Genomic DNA, 17,746 nt, shown 5'->3' on the forward strand with positions numbered 1-17,746 from the left:
GGCGGCCCCTAGCGGAGAGAGCGGCTTTGGAGGTCAAAGGGCCAGAGCAGGCTCCCGCAAGCCCGCCGCCCACCTCCGCCTCTGGCCCTGCTGGCGAGCCTGGGGGCGGGTTTTGTTTACTCCCTACACGCACCGCGGTCTGGCCAATCCGTGAAAAGCGTCGGCGCGCGTCACACCACCCGAGAGCCAATCGGCGTGCACCGTGCTGCTCCGCCGCCAAAGCGAGCGCGGGGGAAGCGGCGCCGCGGCCGAGTCGCTGAGGGCGGACGGCGTCGGGCGCGCTTGGGCAGTGCGGCCGTCGCTGCCTGGCACGCGGGGCGCGCCTTGACCCTTCCTGCACTGCAGGCTTCCGACGCGCGCGAAGACCGCGGCTGCGCGGGCGTGAGCTCGCTCCGACCCGACCTGGCTCTGCCTGAGGAGCGGCGGCTCGCGAAGAAGAAGCGTCTCGCCGGGAGTGGGCCGAGGGCTGTGTGGACCGCCAGCCCCTCTACACAGAGCTGCGGTAAGGTCCGGGAAAGGGCGCGGGCCTGCATGCCAGGGGCCTTTGGACCGGGCGTGGCCCCCTCCGGCCGGCCCTCCCTGCCCTGTCCCAGGAGTCGCAGCTTGTCCTCAAGGTTTCTCTGCAGCCAGGCCAAGCTACCCCCGAATACCTGCTGAGGCTCCCGAGCCCGCGGGCTCGCCATCATCTGGGATCAGGAAGGGCAAGGGCTGATTGACTTCAGCTTCTCAGGTCTTCTGACTTTTCCTCCTCGCTTCGTGTTCCACAAACCTCCGGTCTGTTTCTGCGGGGTGCTTTTCAGAGTTCCAAAGCTCTACCTATCTGGAAGACCCCCAGGTTCCCCAAGGGAACTTTTCCTTTCAAGTAGAGGTTACTTTTCTCGGCCCGAGTTCTAGGAGGAATTCTGCACAAGGCCGTGGTTGCTGTGCACAGAGCAGCGGGAAAGTGTCTGTGGGCTCCCGCCGAGAGATGGCACAGTGACGTGCGTGGACACTCGCCCGTGTTCTGGTGCTTTGTGTGGGCTCAGTTTATTCATCTGTGAACCAGATCTGCCTATTCGAGGAGGGGGAGGGTGTTGTGAGAGGGAAAACGTCTAATCTGGGGAATGCACTTGAAACAAAGCTCCCTTCTAAATGCATAACTTAACCCTGGATGCTGGACCCCATGTTTCGGTTGAAATAGTTATCAGGCTTGTAGCCTGACCTGGCAAAATGTTTACTTAGCATTCCTGAAGCCCTGGTTTGATTCTCAACACTGCAACAACAGAAATCCCACAGCCAGAAACAGTTAACAGGTTCAGGCTTTTTCCATAGCAGTCGTTGAAAGTGACTTTGAGCCTTTGAATACTTCTGTCTTGCCTCCTTCCATCTCAAGGGGCTCCAGCTCCTTACCCTGCCTCATCTAGGTCAGTGGTTCTCAACCTTCCTAATGCTGTGACCTGATCCCCAACCATAAAAATATTTATCCCCAACCATGAAAATATTTCGTTGCTACTTCATAAATGTAATTTTGCTACTGTTCCGAATTGTAATGTAAATATTTAGGTTTTTCTGATGATCTTAGGCAAGAACGATTCCCTCTAGAGGGGTCATGACCCACAGGTTAGAAAACACCCCTCTACAGAGTCAGCTGCTGCGTTTCATTTGACTTAGACTTTTCCTGGGTCATTTGTTTTCTGTTCTCCTAATGGTTTGAAGGCCTTGTATCTAGGCAATATGGTTTAAGTTATTTGTCTGTTTTTCAGTGTGGCAGAATTCAAAGTTGAGTATAAAATGTTTGCTTTGCGTCTTGCCTTTTCCAGTCACCGGTTATCTTACGATTTACTAAAGCTATACCACTATGCCATTGCTAGAATTCATGTAAGTGTCCATGCTCAAATTTCGTCAGGAGATAAAGGCGATGGCCAGACCCCAGGTTCTGTCACACTTGTGTACTGGCTCTGAGAGGACTTAGTTTTAGAACATCTTGTGCCTGGAACTAGTTTAGTGTTATGGCAGACATGGTGTCGGGAGCACAGTGCTGGCATGTGGTTGCAGATTCAGGAATGCAACACTTAACATTTGTTAAGAAAGTCCTAAGACTTATTAAACTCATCAGTTGCCTTAATTACAGGCTGTTTATTTAAGAAGTAAAATAGTTTTAATTACTCATATTGCTATTTTGTGACCATAATTCCTTGCACTCCACCCTTGTGAATGTGTAGTCCCTGGCATGTGCAAGTTTTACCCTTGCAGCCAAAATTCTTAACTGAACTTTGAGCTCCCAATACAGCTTGAGGTCTGGGGCATAGCTCAGTGGTAGGGTAATTACCTAAACCCTAGATTGGATACCCAGCACCAGAAATATAAAATAGCTACAACAAAACCCCACCTTGAAATAGACTGTGCACTCTTTTCTTCTCTTTTAGACTCACTTTGGTATGTGTCATAATGGATCTCAGAAGAAATTGGGGCTGGTGAGATGGTTCAGTGGGTAAAAGTGCTTGTCACCAAGCCCGCTGACCTTTTCTCTGTCTCAGGGACCCTCAGGGTGGATGGAGAGAACTCATCCTGAAAACTATTCTCTGACTGCTCTACACCTGTGCCTTCCTCCAGACAAACAAGCAACCCCCCCAAACATCCCCCCAAACTAAACATACTAGCTTTTTAAAACTTGACTCCTGTGATAACAGGATTTGTGAAGACTAATGACCCCTTAGAAATGGTTTGCAAGATAACTTTTATTTTTACACTTTTAGAGAGTTCACTTCCATAGTTTCTGAGACAAAATTATTTGAATAACTAATTTTTCTGTGTCTGCATTTTGAGACAGGTTCTTGCTATATTCTAGGTTAGCCTTAAATTCACTATGTAGCCCAGGCTGGCCTCAATTTATAAGTTATTTCTTTTTACTGGACTAGAAATTGTATTTTCATGGTATGTTCTCGTTTCGGATATTTCAAGATGCTTAGAGTCCATTGTTTCTCCTTTTCTTTTTCCCTTCTCTTCTATGGGTTTTGTTGTATAGCCCAGGCTGGCCTTTTACCCACTAGGTAGCTCAGGCTGTCCTTAAGTTTACGGCAGTCTTCTTGCCTCACTCAGCCTTCTGGGTCACATGTGTGCACTTGACACCTGGCAGGTCTTTTCTTCTTTTGACAGAATACTCCCTTGGTCTCCCCAAGACTGGGTCTCACTATATAGTGCTGGCTGTCCTGGAACTCACTATGTAGATCAGGCTGGCCTCAAACTCACAGAGCTCTGCCTGCTCTGCCTCCCTAGTGCTAGAATTTAAGGCATGTGCCTCATCACATGGCCAACAAAATATTTTTCATCACTAAACTTTTCTAAAGGATTTTTTCCTGTCACTGTGTTCATCTGAAATTCTTCACAGGGCCAATGACTTATTCATGGGATATACTATTCTCTCTGTGTGTGAATGTGCACATGCAGATACCATTATCTGTGAACGTGTACACATATGGAGGCTAGAGGTCAAAGCTCTTTCTCCAGGGCTCTTCACCCTGTGTACTTGAGACTGTCTCTTCTAGAACTGTGGGCTCATTGATGGGCTAGACTGGCTGGCTTGCCCGGTATGCACCTTTTTCTCTTCCCCTGTTCTTCTACCCCAGGGTTACAGATGTTAGCCTTCTCTATTCCCGGCTTTACATTGGTTTTAAAACAGAATTGTTTCTTTGGCAGTCACATCCTGCTAATTCATAGTCATATAAATTAAACTCTTGTTTGTTTGGTACAGAGCCTCACACTGTAGCACAGGCTGATCTAGAACTTACTGTGTGGCTGATCTAAACTTGTACTAGTCCTCTTGCTTTAGTCTTAAGAGTTTTGACATTACAGGCTTAAGTGCCTGGGGCAGAAGTTACAATTTTAATTTCTTATTAATTAAGAAGATAAATCCTGGAGCTGGCCCTTAAATCTTGGCTATACAACAAACCTCAGTTTCTTTGTCTGTAAAATGGGATTAATGTTAGTATCGATCTCATAGGATTTAAGTTCTATTTTAAGGAACAGAAGAGGACTTTTAAAAGACAGCTGTAAATATTTGCATGGGTCAGCACTTCTCAATAAGGAACCAACTAAATAGGGTCTTGATATTTTCTTTAAATTCAATTATTTTTTTGGCTGAAATTCCAGACACAGTCCACTATGCCTGGTCCTGCCAGTTTGTTTTAAATTTGATGACATTTATTTATATGTGTATTCATGTGTGAGTGTGCCTGTGTGTAGGCACCTCCAGTGACTTGAAGAGGCATCAGACCAATACTGTAGTTATAGGCAGTTGTGAGCCTACAGGGACCCAGGTAACTGATCTCTGGCTGGTCCTCTGCAAGAACAGAAACCACTGCTGAAAGATGGAAAGATGGATAAACCATCTCTCCAGTCCATGAATTTGTACTTAGATGTATAATGTTAAGCAGGCCTAAAATTTTTTTTAAAATATATACATTATATACATACATACATACATACATATGTCCCCCAGACAGGGTTTCTCTGTGTAGCGTTGGCTAGACCAGGCTGGCCTCAAAATCACAGAGATCTGCCTGCCTCTGTCTCCTGAATGCTGGGATCAAAGGCATGTGCCACCACCACCTGTCATATACATTAATTTTTAAGGCTTACTTATATTATTAGTTTTTAATCATGTATATGTGAGTGTGTTTGTGTTTGTGTGTCTCCTTTGAGTGCAGCTATCAAAGAGAGCCAGAGGTGTCATACTCCTGAAGCTGGAATTCCAGACTGTTGTGAACAACCTTTTGGGGACTGAACTTGGGTCCTCAGCAAGAGTAGTAAACGCTCTGAATCACTGAGCCATCTCTCAACCCCAAGCAGATTTCTCTGTAACAAAATATTTAAGACTTATTTTTCTCTTGCTACATTATAGGCTTGACTTATTAGAAATTAAATTGGGCTGGGCGGTGGTGGCGCACGCCTGTAATCCCAGCACTTGGGAGGCAGAGACAGGTGGATTTCTGAGTTCAAGGCCAGCCTGGTCTACAGAGTGAGTTCCAGGACAGCCAGGGCTACACAGAGAAACCCTGTCTCGAAAAACCAAAAAAAAAAAAAAAAGAAAAAGAAAAAAAGAATCTCTAGTTCTTCTTCTCTCTCCTCTCTCCTCTCTCCTCTCTCCTCTCTCCTCTCTCCTCCCTCCTCCCTCCTCTCTCCTCCTCCTCCTCCTCCTCCTCCTTTTTAAAAAAAAAAAAAAAAAAGAAATTAAATTGGTGAAAGCCAAAAATAAAGGGGAATATTATGAAATGACATGAAACCTAAAAACCGGAAAAAGTGCTGGCAGGATTGTTCAGGTAAAGGCTTTTGCCACGTGAGCCTGATGGTAGGAGTTCAATCCCCAGATCCCACATGAAGGTAAAGAAGAACTGACTCTACACAGGTGCTGGGGCATGTGTGCCTCCCCCAAGTTATACAGGTTGTATAAATGTAAAAGCTATTGAAAGAAAAGAAAACATTAAATATATTTCAAAGGGATGATAAAAATACAATAGCAATCATAATGGCCATTTCTGTTACTAGTCATAATACTTAATAAAGATGCTGTGTGGCTAATGTTATCAACAGGGATATGGTAAGTTAAATATGTAACCATGAAAATGGTGTGTTTAAAAACAAGAGGTGGTATATGTCTATTGTAAAAATAGAAAATACTACATAAAAAGTTTTTTTCTCTCTGTACTTTATTCTAGGTTTCTATTGAAATCAGCATTCTGACAAACTGCTGAAGAGAGAGCCTTGATAAACTAGGTATGTATGTGTTTGTATATCTATATATTTATGTAAATATACATACATTCATATAAACATATGTGTATATAATAAATTCATTGTACAAAGAAGAATTTGAAGCTTGTTTTCCCACCATTCAGGACACTGAAGTAGGAGTCATGTCACCCTGGGCTACATAGGAATTTTGAGGCTATAAGTTAGACTGGGTGACATAGTAAGACCTTATTTTTAAATACATACATACATATATACATACATACTTACGTACGAAGAATGAATTTAATCATATTGTTCTTGGGTGAAAACATTTTCTGAGTTTTTGGATATATGTATTCATGTGTACGTGCCCATGCAGGGGCTGGCGCATGTATGTGCACACAGGAATGTAGAAGCCAGAGGTGAGTATCAAGTGTCTTCTTCAGTCATTTTTCAGTTTATTTTTTGAGTCTGTCTCTCACTAAACTGGGAGCTCACTGACTTGACTAAGCTGCCTTCTGGTGCTGGGGTTGTATGCACATGCCACTGCACCTGGCCCTTCCATGTGGGTCTGAGGATCTAGCTCAGGGCCCATGTTTACATGGTAAGCACTTTACTGTTTGACCTGTCTCACAGCTTTCAGGCTTTGTTTCTATTACAGGAAGAGGAATTCTTGGTTTGACATCTAGTCCTTAGGATTCCTACAGCGGTAGGCATACATAGTAATGGTTTCTCCCTCCCACCCGGACCCCATTACTGTTATACTGGTAGCCACTTGGATGAATTTATAATTAATATGTATCTTTTTTGAATAACCAACCTATTTTTAGTGAAGTTCTTATGTGTAAAATCCGAAGCCTTCTTTCTCCTTTCCTTTCCCTCCCTCTCTTCTTTCCTTCCTTCCTTCCTTCCTTCCTTCCTTCCTTCCTTCTTCCCTCCCTCCTTCCCTCCCTTACCTCCACCCCTCTCTTTCTTAAGATTTATTTATTTATTTTATGTATGTGAGTACACTGTAGCTGTCTTCGGGACATCGGATCTCATTACAGATGGTTGTGAGCCACCATGTGGTTGCTGGGAATTAAACTTAGGACCTCTGGAAAAGCAGTCAGTGCCTTTAACCACTAAGCCATTTTTCTAGCCCCTTCACTTTTCTTTTTTCCCCTTCCTTCCTTCCTTCCTTCCTTCCTTCCTTCCTTCCTTCCTTCCTTCCTTCCTTCTTTTCTCTTTCCTTTTTCTTGTTTGCTGCTGCTTCTGCTCCTTCTCCTCTTCCTCCTCCTCCTCTTCCTCCTCCTCTTCTTCCTCCTCCTCCTCCTCTTCTTCTTTTTCTTCTTCTTTTTCTGAGATAGGGTCTCACTATGTAACCCTACTGGCCTGGAGCTTCCTATATACAACAGCCTGGGCTCAAACTCACAGAGATCTGCCCACCTCTGAGTGCTATGATTATAAGAGTGAGTCACCAGGCCCAGCTCTAGTTTGTACATTGTAATACCCACTGTTTTACGTACTTTATTATTGTCGTTGTTGTTATGAAATATCTAACAAAACCAACTTAAGGAAGAAAAGATTTATTTTATTTTTAAAAAGGTTTATTTTATTCTTACTTATGTGTATATATGTGCTTATGTTTTTGCCATGTGAATGTGGATACCTGTAGAAGTCAGAAAGGAGTGTCAGCTCACCTGGAGCTGGAGTTATGGGAGTTATGAGCCACTTGATGTGGGTGCTAGGCGCTTATCTTCCTCTGGAAGAACAGCAATCCTCTTAACCACTGAGATATTTTTCCAGCTTCAGGAAAGGTTTAGTTTGGCTTACTATTTGAGGCACAGTCTTATGGTGGAAAAGTCACCGCAGCAAGAGCTTGAAGCAGCTGTCACGTTGGAGCTGTAGTCAGAAAGTAGAGAGCTAGCTTTTTACCTTTTATGTAGTTTGGGACTCCAACCCTCAGGATGGTGCTGCTCAGTTATGATGGGTCTTCCTACCCCAGTTAACCTTCTCCAGAGAGTTCTTCATAGATCTAGCCAGAGCCTTGTTTCTTTGGTATTCTAGATCCTGTCAGTTTGACAGTATTAGCCACTGTTTTCACAGATTGTGAATCTTATTGGAGTTGGATAGCTCTCCAGTTAGGCACTCTATCTTGTCTACTCTTATTCTTAGCTCTTGATTATCTTGTGTACATTTCTGTATTTCTTTGAAAACATAGGGGCTGGAGAGGTCGCTCAGTGGTTAAGAACATTGGCTGCTATTCCAGAGGTCCTGAGTTCAATTCCCAGCACCCACATGGCAGCTCACAACTGTCTGTAACTCTAGTTCCAGGGCTTCTGACACCTGCACACAGACAGACCTGCAGACAAATACCATTGAACATAAACAATAAAAATACAGAGATCTGGTGTCCACAATGAGGAGAGTAGTAGGCCAAGTTTACTTTCAGGACTCTGCTGGGCCTAGTGGCCTTGGTTTGTCTCTTTAACTAGTTATGTTAGTATTGGAATACTTTAAATTAAAAGAATTTTAAATCTTTCTCATATCTTTGGTCCTAGAGGTAAAACCATCTTAAAAATACTTGAAGCGGAGGCTGGAGAAACACAACAAGTGGTTAAGAGCACTTGCTGTTCTTGCAGAGGACCTGGGTTAAATTCTCAGTACCAACATGGTAGTTCACAACTGCCTGCAACTCTGGTCCCAGGAAATTTGACATCCTCTTCTGGCCTCCAAAGGCAAAAGGCAAGCGCATAGTGTACATACATACATGCCAGCAAATACCCAAATGCATAAAATAAAGTAAATAACTCTTTTTTAAAATGGTAAAGAACACTTGTGTTCTTCCAGAAGACCAAGGTTCAAGTCCCAGCATCAACACAATGGCTAACAACTCTAGTTAGGGGATTGGATGCCTTCTTCTGCCTCTGCTGGTATTACACACATGCAGGCAAAACATGAGTATGCATAAAATAAAAATAAACAATTTATTTTAAATGAAAATACTTTGGGACTAGAGAGATGGCTCAACAAATAAGAGCACTGACTGCTTTTCCAGAGGTCCTGAGTTCAATTCCCAGCAACCACATGGAGGCTCACACCATCTGTAATGGGATCTGATGCCCTCTTCTGGTGTGTCTGAAGACAGCTAGCTACAGTGTACTCATGTACATAAAATAAAAAAATGATTCTTTTAAAAAATTAAAATACTTTGGGGGAAATGTGATATACTTTTAAAAATTCTACATTTAATAATCATATCAGTTGATGAATTTTCAATAAATATAACTAATTACCTGTCTCAGACCAGAAGCAGTAATTACCAGCACCCTTGTAGCACCTCTGTCTAGTCTTGAGCCCTTTCTTTCCCAGGGAGACTATACTGACTTAGCGACTGGTTAGATCTGTATCCTTCCCTTTTTATACGTTTTTGTTGGTTATAACCCTGATCCCTCTCATCTTTCTTTCTTCTCTCCATCCCTTGTTCCCTTTCTTTCTTCCTCCTTTCTTTCTTTTCTCCTTCTCCTTTCCTTCTTTCCTCCCTTTCTTCCCTCTCTCTCTCCCGCTCCTTCCCACTTCTGCAGTGCTGAGAATAGCAGAGCTTTGCACATGCTAGGATAGCTCTCAGTGTCTTTATGTATATATAAAGATTTATCATTTTATTTTTATTTCTATGTGTGTATGCATGTGTGAGTGTGTGGTGAGTGTGTGCTACGTGTGTGCAGTTACCCTCAAGAGGCCAGGAGAGGGTGTTGAGACTCTCGGAGTTGAAGTTACAGGCAGTTCCAAGACACTTGATATAAGTCCTGGGAATCAAATTTGGGTCCTTTGGAAGAACAGGAAGCTCTCAACCACTGTGCTATCTCTCCAGCCCCAATATTTTTTTTTTTTGAGACAAGATTTCAAGCTGGCCTTGAATTCACTGTATAGCTGAGGAGGACCTTAAATTTCTGATTCTTCTTCCTTCCCCTCCTGAGTGCCGAGATTACAGGCTTGAACCACTACACCTGTTGTGTTTTTGTGTTGTGTTGGGGATTGAAATCTTGATATCAGAGCTTTATTCATGCTAGGCAAGTATTCTACTAACTGAAAGTAGAAAAAGTTGTGAAAGTAATGTAAAATGTTTGTGGTGGTCATTATTCCATTTCTACAGGTTTTTGTGTATGTTGTGCATGTATGTTTTTATGTGTATGTATGCATCACCCCATCTCCCCTGCAGTGCTGGAGTGACAGATGTGTGCTTCTGTACGTGGGTGCTGGGGAGCCTGAGTCAGACTCCCATGCTTTGTGATGAGTAGCATCTCACCTGCCTCAGTATTAAAAGTTTTACATAACTGTAGTAGATCATGAGCTACATAATATCTCAGTTGTCAGCTGACTAAGTACATGACAGGGGTCCTATCAGGGTATTAATGTGATAAAAAAAATTCCTGTCACTTAGTGATGTAGTCTAGCACTTTATTCATATGTTGGTAGAGTTGCTAGTCATAAAAGAATATAATTGCATATAATACATAATACTTGATAGTGATAATAAATCATGTTACTGGTCTATTTGGTGCATTATGCTTTTTCATTGTCATTTTAGAGTATCCTTCTTCTACTTATTGAGAAAAAGTATACTGTAAAACTGTATGCCTTGTTATGCTGCCCCAGCCTCAGATTTTTTGTTGATCATAAATGTTAATTGAATCACATGTGCACATTCATGCACTTGCACATGTACACAGTATCACCACAGTGTGTAGTTTGTACCATCTAGGTTTGATTAGCTCTGTGATAATGTTTGTTTAACAGACTCACCTAACAATATAGTTCTCAGAATAGTCTTTGTTTAGCTATATATGACTTTGTAACTACCAAGAGTGTAATGGTTACTTTTTAAAAAGATTTTATTTATTTTATGTATATGAGTACACTGTAGCTGTCCTCAGACACACCAGAAGAGGGCATCAGATCCCATTACAGATGGTTGTGAGCCTCCATGTGGTTGTGAGCCTCCATGTGGTTGCTGGGAATTGAACTTGACCTCAGGAAGAGCAGTCAGTGCTTTTAACCACTGAGCCATCTCTCCAGCCCCCATGGTTAATTTTTTTATTTAAAAAATTTTTAATTTAAAATTTCATGTTTGAGTGTCTGTGTATAGGCATATACACATGACTGCATGTGCCAGTGGAGGCCAGAAGGTAATGGATATCCTGAAACTGGAATTACAGGCAGTTGTGAATGGCTGATGTGGGGGTTGAACTGACGTCCTCTGGAAGAGTAGCTCTTAATCACTGAGCTGTCTCTTCAGCTTGTGACGGTTAATCTTGATCACCAACTCCTTCAGATTAAGAAGTGCCTGGGGGAGCTGTAGTAATGGCTCAGAGGTTGAGTGTTCATGTTTTATTAGAGGACCAGAGTTGAGGCCACAGCACCCTCACCAGGCAGTTCTCAAGAACCTGTAACTCCAGAAGCTCCAAGGGCTTCAGTGCCCACCTCTGATACCTGTGGGCACCTGCACACGCAGACATGAAACAGCTGTTCAACTAAAGGTAGCCAGGAGGCAGAGGTAGCCAGAGTGCCAGAAGTAACTCCCTTCTGTTTGTCTTTTTCCCTCTTGCTTTGTCTCTAAAACTAGTAACCACCCAGAAAACTGATGAATGTTTACATATACTCATCTCTCTTTTATTTTTGTGGTCCCCTGTATTGAATTAGCTTTGAATTTTGAGTATTTTCTCTTCTGGAAGCATATATTGTAGAAGGGTGCCTGCCATCTAGGCTGGCCTTGAGCTTGATAAGTAGTTGAGACTGGCCTTGAATTCCTGATTGTCCTGCTTCTGTCTTCTGAGTCCTGTAATTGTGTATATGTATGATCATACCTGGCTGTTGGAAGGATTGAATATCTGTTAAAAGTCAACTTTTTTTTTTTTTTAAGACAGACTTCAATGTCATTCAGGTACTTTATAGCTGAGAATAGCCTCGAACTCTTGATCCTACTGTCCACATTCCAAATGCTGGGATTGCAGCTGTACACCACCGAATTTGATTGATTTGGAAACTCAACTTTTGAAAATGTCTTTCCTTCCTGGAGTTAAAAAAAAAAAAGACTTTATTTTTATTGCTGTATACGCATATGTCTTTGTGTTTGTATGCCCCATGTGCCTGAGGAAGGCAGAAATGGGCATCAAGTCTTCTGGAGCTGGAGTTACAGATGGTTGTGAGCTACCTAATGTGGGTGCTAGGAATCAAATCCAGGTCCTCTGCAAGAACAGTTGCCTTAATACTGAGCCAACCCTCCAGTTCCCTACTGGCATTTTGAAAACTAATTTGATATTATGGTTTGATACTAATCCTCCTGAGTACCTTGAGAGAGTTACTTTGTTTCTAGCGTTGTTGAAAGATCTTGTGTAGTGTGTCATTCCTTTGTAGATAATCTGTTTTTCTCTCTGCCTGCTTTTTGGTCCAAGGTTCACCCCTGCCTAATACCAGGGACCAAACCCAGGACTTTTCCCGTCCTGTCCCAGGCAAACACTTTGCTGTTGAGATATTAACCTAGTCTTTTTTTAAAAAATAAAAAATAAAATACATGTAACATAAATTTACTATCTCAACTGTTTTTAAGAACACAGTTTAATCAGCTGCTGGTGGTGCAAGCCTTTAACCCCAGCACTCAGGAGGCAGAGGTAGGGAGATCTCTGAGTTGGAGGCCAGCCTGGTCTACAGAGTGAGTTTCAGGACAGCCAAGGCTACACTGAGAAACTCTGTCTCAAAACCAACAAATCCCCAGTTAGTGTTTTCAGGTTTGTTCATTGTGTTGTGCAACCACCAGCCACCTTCCATCTCCAGTAGGTCTTTTATCTTCCAGCATTGAAACTCTGTATCAGTTAAATAATAGTTCTCCATTTTATTTCCCCCAAGGCCTGACAGTACCATTTTATTTAATGAAGTCAGCTTTTCTAGTTACCACATTAAGTCATAAAATGCTTATCTTTCAGTGACCGGGTGTTTTCACTTGTGATAATGTCCTTAGGCTTCATTAATGTTACAGCATATATGAGAATTACATTCCTTTTTAAAGCTCTTTCTTTTTAATGCAGTACTACAATTATATGTTCCACCATGATTATAAATTCATCTTTCAATAGATACTTAGTTTTTTGTTTTTTTTTCTTACATCTTATTATTGTGATTAATGCTACTTTGGACATGAGTGTTCAAATACATGTTGAAGTAGGACATGGTTACATTCGTGTGTATGTGCATATATGTATAAGCTTTGATCATTCTTTTGGGTGTGAATTGGTATCTCATTGTGGTTTTGGTTTGTATTTCCTTAATGATTAGTAGTAGTGAGCATTTTTTTCATATTCTTATTGGGCCTTTATATGTCTTGTATATCTTTCTGTACGAGTCCTTTGTATTTACCATCCTCTTCTTAGGTGAATTTGGCTGTGTTACTCAGGCTAATCTGTGACTTACAGGCTCAAGTGGTCCTTTCATCTCAGCTTCCCATCAGTAGCTGGGACCTCAGGTATCCTTGCCCATTTTGAAATTGGGCTTTCTTATTGGGGTATAGTTTTAAGAATCCTTTATGTATTCTCCACATTAATCCTTTGTCAGATATATGTATGTGTGTGCTGTGTGTGTGTGTGTGTATTCATAAGTTCATGCGTGTGTACATGTTTGTGGAGGCTAGAAGTTGACATTTGGTGTCTTTGTCACTTTTTTTTTTTACCTTATTTTTTGATATAAGATCTCTCACTTAACCTGGAAACAACAATTTGGCTAGGCTGGCTGGACAGCAAGCATCAGGGACCCAGTGGTCTCTGTCTGTCCCACTGTGCTGCTCATTCATTACAGATAAAATTACTGACCCAGCCATCTTGCTGGCCCCTGTTAGCATGTTTTTGTTGGACAGAAATTATAAGTTTTCATTGAATACAGTTTATCCTCTTGTTTACCTGGGGATTTTTTGGTTGGTTGTTTGGTTGTTTGGTTTTTTGTTTTTTTAAGTATTTCTTATGTATCCCAAACTGGCCTTGAACTGACAGTTCTTCTGTCTTAGCCTTCTGAGTACTGAAACTATACAAGTGTGCCACCATACCTAGCTCAGTTTATTATCTCTTGTGCCTACTGCCATATATACATGTTTTGCTTATTACTTGGGTGTTTCCTGTTTTGTTAATTTCTTTATTTCTTGTTACAGTTTTTCCTCCACAGTTAAAAATCTTTGGTCATTTGTTGAGAATAGCGAGTGAGGCAGTGGAAAGCTGCTAAGGACTCTGTCCATTAAAAGCTGTTAGATCCAAGGCTTAACACAGCATAGACCAGTCATTGCAGGTTTTTCCCTTGTGCATTAGTTTCTTGGAAGAGGACCATCCTATTCTTTAGCTCCTGTTCTAGAAGTTGATGAGAATTGCAGTGTTGAGTGTAAGCTTTTTTCTACCCTCTGGTAAGATGTGAAATAGCCTTGTGTTTATTGGTTTTTACATTTTTATCTAGTTTATTAGCTTTTCTTTGTTTTGCCTTCTGAGACAGGGTCTCAAGTAACCCAAGTCCTAACTCTTCTGCCACTATATCTCAGTTGCTAGAATTACTGGTCTGTACCGTCAGACCAGGCTATTTCTTTAATAATCCCTTGTTTCATGTCTTTTTGTTTTAGAACTATTTTGCCTGTTTTGTTCTTAGTTTCTATATATCTGATTTAGGATTATTTTTCATATTCCCAAATCCTGTCTTTTTCTTGTTTTTATGTTTAGAGACTGTATCTCACACTATAGTTCTAGCTGGCCTAGAACTCCCAGCAATACTCTTCTGAGTGCCTTCTGAGTGCTGGATCATAGGGCACTTTCTTCTCCCACTCCCATGGTACATGTTGATCATATTTATCTTCTTTCCCCCTAAATCCTTCTAGATTCACCTCTACATCCCTACCCATTCAACTTTATTGTCTTTTTAAAAAAAATGTATGAAGTCCAGTTCGTGCTGCTCCAAAAGTGGGATGTGGGGCTTGCCCTGGAGTGATCAACCTACCTGGGGGGTCATATCCTTAAGAAAACTAACTCTCCTTCCTCTAGAAGCAATCCATTATCAGTATCTTCTCAGCTAAGGGGGACTTTGTGCCCACCTATCCCTCTCCTTGCTAGGATTTTGCCTGGCTTGAACTTGGCATGCTATGAGAACCACTCCATATGTGTACTGCCCTGTTGTGTCTGGAAAGCACTATTCCCTTACAATCATCTATATCCTCCAGCTCTTAGAGTCCTTTTGTCAGTCCCTCTTCCTCTGTGATCCATTAGCCTTGCAGAGAAGAGTGTGTTGTGTAACAGTTGCTTGGAGAGAAAGCCTTTATCTTGGAGGGAAGCTAATTAAGACAGGGTGTTCTAAAGGAAAGTAAAATATTCCATCTTGTAGGGAAGTGCATTAAGCTCAGAAAATAAACAACCCAAAGTTTCATAAAGCCACAGACACTGACCAGACTCAGCAAGCTCTTCCTCCCCAAGCTTATATAAGCAGTCAGGACTGCTGAGAGATACTCTCAGAGCTGCTGAGCTGCTTAGAAGACTCTCAGGCCAGCCAGACTCCTGGAAGTGATATTCTCCAACCTGTTGAGCTACTTGCAAATTGCTCAGTGAACTTCAGGTTTCCAGCTTTCATGAGCTTGGTGAGCTCTTGGTGATGTAGCTGTCTGATGTGAGTCTCTGTTTTAGCTATTATCTATTGAGAGAAACAGCTTCTCTAACGAGACTTGAGAGATTCATTAATCTATACTTATAGCAATAAGTCATTAGGAGTCATTTAAATACTGTGCCCATTAAGCAGAATAATAAGAGTAGGGTTCCCCCAGGACCTAAGACCTATCTAGTCATAGATTTTTGGCCCTATAATGGTGTCAAATATGTGTCTGTCTTGTAGGCCTTAAATCCAGTCATATTGATGCCTGTATTGGGGGCATGTCTTTCTAGGGCAGTACTTATGTAGTTTATTGGGTTCGCAGCTGGGATAGGACTGATGATTCTCTTTTGTTTGTTTTGTTTGGGTAGCATACATAGCACCTTCTAGCGTTATGAAAGTTAGTTAGCCCATAGGGATGAAGCTTCTAACGTAGTGCCACCTTCATTTCTTTATGTTTTAAGTCTTAAGTATTCAGTGTTTTCAGAAATAGGGTTTTATCATTAAGTTTTGGAGGGTAACTAAGATAAAGCAATGAAAAATAAAATCAGTATATACAAAAACATGGATACTGTATTTGTATAATTTCCCTGCTCCTTCTCCTCACTCCAATTTCTCCTATGTTTCACTCCCCACTGTTTCTTAAATTCATGGCCCCCTTTTGTCTGATGTGTGTGTGTATGTGTCCGTATATATTTCCTAGTTAGGTTTATGTTCCCATGATAAGTACTATTGCCAAAAAAGAAACTTGGGAAGGACAGGGTTTATTTCAGTTTAAGGTGTAGTCCATTATGGAGGGAAGTCAGGGTAAGAGTTCAAGACAGGAACGTGGAAGAGCACTGCTTACTGCCTTGCTCCTTTTCGTTTGATCACTTTGCCCTCTTATTCACTGTAGGTCCAGTTGCCTAGAGATGCCACAGCTCACAGTCGGGTGGGCGCTGCCACATCAATCATCCATCAATCAGGAAAATGTCCCACAGGCTTGCCTACATGCCAGACTGATGGAGGCATTTTCTCTTATATTTTTGGTTGTGAGCCTAGCCTTTAACGGCTGAGCCATCTCTCCAGCCCTGGAGGCATTTTCTCAATTGAAGTATTCTCTTCTCAGATGTCTCTAGCTTGTCTCAAGTTGATTAAAAAAAAAAAAAAACAACCAAAAAACAAACAAAAAAGCCCAATTAATCAGCATAATGTGTGTGAGTGTGTGTCTGTGTGTGTATTGATGTGTACATGCAACTTGCTGAGTCCGTTTAGTGCTATTCTCTGTATGTTTTAGGGATGCCCGTTTGGGGTTGGATGACCAATAAGGGCATCTCATCCCTGGGAAGACGGATTCTCCCTTTCTCAGCTGTCAGTAATCTCCTGCAGCTGTTCATAGGATCCTTGTGAGATGTCTCTCCATCCTCCATTATGTCAACTGGTGGGATCATTGTTTGAGTTTTGTTTAAGTAATCCTATTGCAGAGGTTTCATAAGAACAGCTTCCCTATCATGTATACAAGACAGTGTCTCACACAGCTGACAGCATGTTCCTCTGGTTTTTACAATCCTTCTGCCTCCTGTTCCCTGAACCTTAGGTGTAGGAGTTATGTTGTAGATGTAGCCACTGAGGTTGGGCACCCATAGATAGCTGTTTTTTCCATTTTGACCAGTTGTATCTTTCTGCTTGTGTCTTCTGTAAAAAAGAAGCTTCTTTGATATGGGATCAGGAGTGTTCTTAAATAATAAGAATGTAGTTAGCAATTATGCTAGTTTGGTAAAGTGGCAGCAGTAGGTTCTTTAACTTCCATTTTCCTTACCAACAATAGATATTTGGCTAGGTGGATAGTACTAGGCACAAAGTACTTCCTATTGAGTGGACTATTGGTTAGTGCCAAGATGTAAGTACCACTGTTGAACCTTTGGGAATATTTGACCATGCCGGTCACTGTAATGATTCATAAGCATCACAGTTTTACTTTAAGACAGGGTTTTATATAGCCCAGGCTGGCCTTAGTTCTATAGCCAGAGATAACCTTGAACTTCTGAACCTCTTGCCTCCTGAGTATCAGGATTATAGGTATGTACCACTTACCTGTGGTGGGGATTGAACTCAGCATTTTGTATATGTCAGGTAAATATTCTACCATCTGAGCTATATACTTGGCCTTGATGTGATTCTCAGGCCCCTTAAAAAATGCAAAAGCATAATATGTTTATGTTATTTATTTGTTTGTTGTTAAAGAAACTTGAGCAAACCAGGCAAGTGGCACTTAGTGGGGCAGAGACAGGTGTATATCTGAGTTCTAGACAGTGAGTTTTAGGACAGCCAGGGCTACATAAGAGACCCTGGCTTGAAAAACAAACCTAAGGCCAATAATACATAAGGAGCATGAAGACCAGGGTGATGACTATTTCTGCAG

The 17,746-nt window shown here is 41.8% G+C and overlaps 1 protein-coding gene across 3 annotated transcripts in view; it reads left to right on the forward strand.

Annotated features, from left to right (window-relative positions):
- Window positions 1–401: 401 nt before the first annotated feature.
- Window positions 402–17,746, forward strand: part of Tfdp2 (transcription factor Dp-2) — a 121,656-nt gene continuing 104,311 nt past the window's right edge. For all 3 annotated transcript variants that reach the window (XM_028758959.1, XM_028758960.1, XM_028758961.1), the window contains exons 1-2: window positions 402–502; window positions 5,694–5,751. The gene's annotated coding sequence lies outside the window, so the exon portion shown is untranslated. The remainder of the gene's footprint in view (window positions 503–5,693; window positions 5,752–17,746) is intronic.

This window comes from Grammomys surdaster, unplaced genomic scaffold, assembly GCF_004785775.1.
Source record: "Grammomys surdaster isolate TR1022 unplaced genomic scaffold, NIH_TR_1.0 126248, whole genome shotgun sequence".
Lineage (NCBI taxonomy): Eukaryota > Metazoa > Chordata > Mammalia > Rodentia > Muridae > Grammomys > Grammomys surdaster.